This window comes from Myotis daubentonii, chromosome 8 (genome assembly GCF_963259705.1).
Source record: "Myotis daubentonii chromosome 8, mMyoDau2.1, whole genome shotgun sequence".
In the NCBI taxonomy this organism is placed as follows: domain Eukaryota; kingdom Metazoa; phylum Chordata; class Mammalia; order Chiroptera; family Vespertilionidae; genus Myotis; species Myotis daubentonii.
The window spans coordinates 33,475,028-33,481,697 of NC_081847.1; the positions used below are offsets into that span (position 1 = coordinate 33,475,028).

General features: G+C 40.0%; 1 protein-coding gene across 2 annotated transcripts in view; it reads left to right on the plus strand.

Moving 5' to 3' along the window:
• CSNK2A1 (casein kinase 2 alpha 1) overlaps window positions 1-6,409 on the plus strand; it is a 66,508-nt gene extending 60,099 nt beyond the window's left edge. Inside the window, exon 14 of one of the 2 annotated variants that reach the window (XM_059705808.1) lies at window positions 2,792-6,409. The gene's annotated coding sequence lies outside the window, so the exon portion shown is untranslated. Of the gene's footprint in view, window positions 1-149; window positions 800-2,791 lie in introns of those variants that run through there. The other variant, XM_059705806.1, reaches the window with a different exon arrangement.
• Window positions 6,410-6,670: the final 261 nt, after the last annotated feature.

The following is a 6,670-nucleotide window of genomic DNA, read 5'->3' on the forward strand; positions in this document are numbered from 1 at the left end:
TTATGCCCTAGAATGCTGTGTGGGTTACCATGTTGAATTTGTGCAGAAGCTAAAAGCACCGGATGTGCCAGAGATGCAATTTGTGATTACGTTTGCACTGGATTGTGATTTGAACAGGACACTATGACTAATTAATTCTTTCTTTTTAGGTGGGGAGGAGGGTTGTTGTAAATCAAGACTTCACATCCTACCCTTGTAGCTCAGAGAATCTAGGTGTAGCAGAGGCTGATGTGAGGAGCTGCAGACAGCTGAACCTCCTAACACGCATCAGACCTTGCAAGAAACTGAAGGTAAATGGAGAGGACTCTGAAATGCCACCCAAGAGCCTTTTAAAAGAAACCAACTTTTTTAAATGGTAATTAAGGAGTCACTGCAAAAGCATGAAAAAAAAGACCCAATTGGGTGGGTGGGGGGGCAAGGGTTTACAGAGTAACAACTTCTTTGTTGTAAATTACCTCATCTGTATACCTTGTATTGGGACACTTTATTTCTCAGCACTACCTGTGTCTGCATTGATCAGATTGCAGGAGATGGAATGCCAATATAAGACAGTTGTGTTGGCAGTTACTCTAAAAGGTTTTTTAGTATTTTTTAACTTTGTTTGAAGTGGGCTTCCCCCTCTCCTCCCCCTTTTTTTTTTTAAGTTTGAAGTCAGAAGTTCCCCCTCTCCCCCTTGATTTATTGGTTGTAATTGTATTGTAATTGGTATAACTAAAACATAACTGTGCTGGGAAGAAGTTGTGCCATGAAGGTCTTTAAATTTTTTTTTTAATAAAAACATTTAAACAAATGAAATGTCCCTACAGCCTGAGCAGTATGCTTCTCCAACCGACACCGTATGTGATAGATGACTTAGTTCTCATGTACTTTGAATTTAATATTGAGTTTATAGGGATGTGAAGTGGGATGACTTAAGATTGGTTGAGGAGCACTAAAGTCTGGGAGTTTTTGACATTGAGATACAGTGAAAGAGAGTGTGATGTTGCTAACCAGGACTGGTTTCATTCCTGCCCTTGTCACGCACTTGGCTACTTGGCAGATTACTTAACTTCTGAATCGGTTTCATCATCTATAAAATGGGGCCACTGCTTCCTTGGAATTGAATCAGTGTAGATGTCAAGTATTAATGCACCTATTAGGCCCTTGATAAACCTAGTTTCCTTGACCCCCTGTTATGGAGGATTAGTCCTTGGTCCTGACTTTGCTGGTAATTTCACTATACAATCTCCTCTGGAACTCTCCAGACCTCTGTGTGTGTTCAGTCAGGAGGAGACTAGGTGAGTTGTCTTCTGAGTTTCTTTTCAGCTCTGACATTGATTTTAGAAAGTTTGAATGGTTCTTAAGTGAAAAGGTCCATGGAGACAGCTTGTTCACAGCAGAAAAGACCAGTGTTCAATGAATGGCAATAAGCCCTGTGGAAGGTGATTACCCCAGTCCCTGAGACAATTTGGCAAAGTCTCGATGCCTGGAATGAAGGTGTGCTGGTGAGCACATACTTGGCAGCTCCGATCAAAACTATCAAGAGGGCTGGTAAAAGAGATGAAACTGGGTTTTACTTACTTATCAATGCCAAATAAGTAAATTTTACAAAGTATATACTTGAATTGCCTTTTATTCTTTCTCATTTATAGTTTTTAAAAATTAGTTTCCTTTAAATCTTCACTGCATACCATCTTATGGCATCTACATCTTATCAATATTTGGAGTTGAGAAGTGTGTTTTAAATAAAGTAGTCATTGTGTAATATCTTAAAACTGAAATGTCTAACATGAACTTTACTTTCTAAAATTCCAATTTTTTTACATGATAAATATAGGAAGATAAATTGTTAGAGTGGGCCAGATAGAGACAGGAATATATTTTGTAAAATTTGATTTTCAGGGTATGGCTAATTATTATAGCCTTAAAGTGGTGCAGAAAATTTGAGATTGGTTGACATTCTTGGGAATGTTAATTTTCTCTCGATCTTTAAATTTCATCTTGTTTCACCTGTTGTCAAGTGTGGTTATAATTAATACTGACTGTTTGAGCATCTCTTGAAAAATCTAGTTTTGTCATAACTGCCTAAAGATTCCCACCAGCAAATTCTCTCCTAAGACTAGAGTTGGGTTTGAGTAGTTGTTTAATCATTAGTCTTTATCTGCCTCCCTACTGGTAATTCCTCCTCCCTGTGCCTCAGCTTTAGGAACTGTATAGCCTATACTTGGTGACATGCATGCTAGAAAGGCTGTCTCCAGGGCCTTTTCCTCCTTAAGGAAAAAGTTAGCCAAAGGCTTTGAAGTAAAGTAGTCCCTAGTTCACTCCTCAAAATGGGTCTGAAAACCTTAATGTCAGCTGATGCTCCACCCTATCTAAAGTGTCTCCCTGCTCCTCCCACTGCCTTCACTACTGCTATCCCATTGCCCTTTTTCTTAACCTCACCCAAGGATATTTTTTCCATGGCTTTTTAAGTGTCAGTGGAAGGGAGGGAAGAGAAGGAAGAGAAAGAAGACAGAGAGAGAGACAGATAGACAGACAGACAGACATCCATTGTTTGCCTCCCACACGAGACCCAACTGGGACTGGGGATTGAACCTGCAACCCAGATACATGCCCTTGACCAAGACCCTTTGGTATGAGGGTCAACACTCTAACCACTGAGTACACCAGCCAGGGCAACACCTGCACTTTTATGGTATTATTTTGATTTACTTATTTATTGTCTATCTCCTCACCTGCATATAAACTCCCTGATGATCTTGTATGTCTTACTAATCTGTGCTTAATTATAAAAACCTTTTTTTCTTTAAAGTGGGCCACTATCCCTCAGTATTGAAGATGATTGACTGGAGTAGCACAAGGACAATGCTTAGCACCACACCAGACTCATAATAGATGCTCAATAAATGGTAATTTCATCCTCTATTCTCACCTCCACCTTACCCCTCCCCACCACACAAAAAGTTAATAAAAGTGCTGTTGCATAAAGAGCATCTCAAGGTCAGTAGAAACTTGACCTGAGGCTTGCAAGTGTAATTATGAGCCACAAACCCCAGACTGAATTAACATAAGAAAAGGTTTCTTTAATGAGTGGTTGGTGAAATTATAAGTGACTGGAGGCTAAACAATGATCCTGACCAGATTATGTACAGAAAATGATGCCACATCTAAAGAGATGCTATACTTTTATTCGTGGCTGTAAAGTGTCTTATGCTAGAAAGGGGAAATATGCATACATTAAACGTGACAGGTTCTCAACAAATGCAGGTCAAGGGTCTAATTTGAATTGCCTTGTTCCCACCCTCTACAATTTCCCTCTAAGATTCTATCTGTCTCCTCTGAATTTTTAAATTTTCTACTAAAAGCCAAATATTCTTGCACTATAGCAAACTGCTATCTGGATTTGCCTCTCTGTGGCTATATTCACCAGGGATTCTTACTGGCCTTACTGTAAGAAGCTCTCCCCAGGTACCTCTATATGGGAGTTTATAGGATGGCCAATCTGTTTATTGGAGAAGTTCCTAAGGTGATTGGGTATTTCTGAGTCAGCTTCATTCTTACATCACCTGCTTTGGCAGTGTTTTCTTGGCTCCTCTAAAAAGGAAAAGCAACAGCAGCTGGTAAGTGGTTCCCTGATCCCACCCTGTGAGTCAGAGTCAAACATTTTAGGCTTAACTAAAAAGGCAGGACCTTGCTTCTGTGTATTGAGCAGTTCTATGAAGGAATCCAAATAGCCACAGCTCACATCTCATGTGTACCTCATTCTGTTTCTCATTCACCCACTCAGCTTCTCAACCCAGGGTTCCTTATGTACTCACCTGTAAGATGCCTTTCAACAAACTGTTGTTGTCCATGAGAATCAATCCTGTGGAGTAATGTGTGCTTTTCAAATGCAAAAGCAGGAAACGAAATTGTGTATGAGGAATCATTTCATCTGTGTAAAAAAAAAAACCCAGGGTTAAAAATCAGATTGCCCAGTCAAAATTGTAGTCAGCTAACTCCTCCTGCTCCAAATATTGAGGATGCTGACTAAAATTAACGTAATTTACTTTCAAATAAATAGCCAATTTCAAGGAAAGAAATGGAAATTCCTGGGTGACAGAAACAAATTCAGAATTCATCCTGAAGGTAAGTGGATGTTGAAGTCACAGTGGCCCCTAAGACACCAGGCTTGCAAACAGATGAGCCTTTGGGGATAGGGTTAGAATGCCCCCAGGGAGATAGGAGACAACCTCTGGGCTTTTCAAGGTGGAAACTGAAACAATCCCCTGGCACTTGAAAGGGCTGTTGCTAGAAAAAAAGGATTGGAAGAAAACAAAATATTAATTGTGGTTGCCTTGGGGTTGAGGTTAAAATAGATGTCACAGAAAAACAGTAAGAGAAAGGAGTCCTGAGCTCTTAGGGAAGGGAAAATAGTCAGGGAGTCCTTCCCAGAGTAGGGGCTGCTGGAGCTGGCTAAGAGGCCCACCCTTAGCAATTCAACCTGCCAGGGCCAGCACCTGCGATTTGAACCCATTTCTCCGGGCTTAGTTCTGCTTCCTGGAATGCTTTTGCATACCTGTGCTGCCAGGAATCCTGTTCAGGTTTCTAGCCAGTCAATACAGATAAACTTTTTTCTTTCTCTTGCTTTTGCTCTGTGGTCCTTGGAACAAAAATGTTTATCCTCACAGAAATATCTAGGTTCAACTGATCTAAACTAGGCTCAGCCAAGCAGCTGTACTTCAGGTTGAGGAAGATTGGCTGGGCTGAGCAACTATGTTGATTGGATTCAGGTTTGTTCCATGTGGGGGAGGCTCCTTCTGAGTCCCATGCTGAAGTTGCAGCAGCTACCCAAGGCATGATCTTTTTTTTTTTAATCCTCACCAAGGTTATGTTTTTACTAATCCTTAGAGAAAGAGGAAGGAGGGGAAGAGAGAAACACGATCATTTGCCTCCCCTACACAACCCAACTGGGGATCAAACCTGCAGCCTTTTGGTGTAAAGCAGTGGTTCTCAGCCTTGGCTGCACATTAGAATCACCTGGGAATCTTTTTAAAATCCTGATTTCTGGGCCTCATCCTGCGGAAATTATGTTTCTTTGTTACTAATGTTGTGGCCCCACCCCATAACAAAGAAACAGAATTTCCAGAAGATGAGGCCCAGAAATCAGGATTTTAAAATGATTCCCAGGTGATTCTGATGTGCAGCCAAGGTTGAGAACCACTGGAAGGCATGCTCTTGTGGATTGCTGGAGCACAAGAGGCCAAATGAAATCACGTGGGCAAAGAAATATTTGGAGGAATAAATTTGGGTATTTTCCAAAATTGACAGACACCATACCATAGATCCAAGAAACTCAACACCAAGCAGAATAAATTTGTACACAAAAGGCATATCATGTTCAAAATGCTTACACAGAAAATCTTAACGGGCAACCCAGGGAATAAAGTGGCACATACAGAGGATACTTAAGAATTACCAGACACCATTCAAGCTAGAAGACAATGGAATGGCTTTAATGCTGAGAGAAAAAAACAAACGCAGAATCCTATGCGCAGTACAAACAACTTTCAAAAAAGGAAAAATAATGCCTTTCTCAGATAAAAACTGAGGAAATAGATTGCCAGAAGACCTATAAGAAATACTACAGGAAGGTCTCCAGGCATAAGGAATATGATATCAGACAAATTTAGATCTATACAACAAAATTAAGAATACTGGAAGTGGGCCCTAGCCAGTTTGGCTCAGTGGATAGAGCATTGGCCTACAGACCAAAAGGTCCTGGGTTCAATTCCAGTCAAGGGTATGTACCTTGGTTGCAGGCTCCACCCCAGTCCAGGCCCTGGTCAGGGCTCATGCAGGAGGCATCCAATGATGTGTTTCTCTCACTTTGATGTTTCTGTCTTACCCTCTCTTCCACTCTTTCTAAAAATCAATGGAAAAAAATGTCCTCAGGTGAGGATTAAAAAAAGAATACTGGGAGTGGACTAAATGAAAATTTTTAATTACCTTTAACTGAAGTCTAAAGTATGAAGTCGGCAAACTTTCTGTTAAGGAACAGATAAGTATTCTAGGTTTTGCAGGTCATGATCTCTACTGCAACCACTCTACTGTTGTAGCATAAATAAAAGCAGTCTTAGGCAATAGGCAAATGAGCATGGCTGTTTCAATAAAACTTTATTTTTGGACTGAGATTTAAATTTCATATTTTATGTGCCACTAATCTTTTGATTTTTTTCTCCTCATTTAAAATTGTAAAAGGCCATAGAATGTCAAGCAGTGGGCTGGTTTTGGTTTGTGAATGGATCATCCTTTGCTAACCCCTGGTCTAAAGCAAAAATATTAGCAATGAATTGTGTGTTTATAGCATATGGATAAACGAATTGTAAAACCATACGATGAAATGTTGAGCAATAAAAAGAAATAAACTTGATACATGCAGCAACATGGATTAGTCTTAAAATAATTTTTTTGACTGAAAGCCATACCAAAAAGACTACATTCTGTATGATTCCATCCATTTAAAATTCTAGAAAATGCAAACTATAGCCACAAAACATAGTTAAGTGGTTGTCTGCAAGTGTGGGGTGGGGAAAGCAATAGTAGGAGATGGGGAAAAGGGATTTTAGAAGAAAATAAAAGTATGATAACATGAAGACTAGAAGGAAGGAAATGGGAATCTACTGTCGAAGGCAAACTGATTAAAGATGCG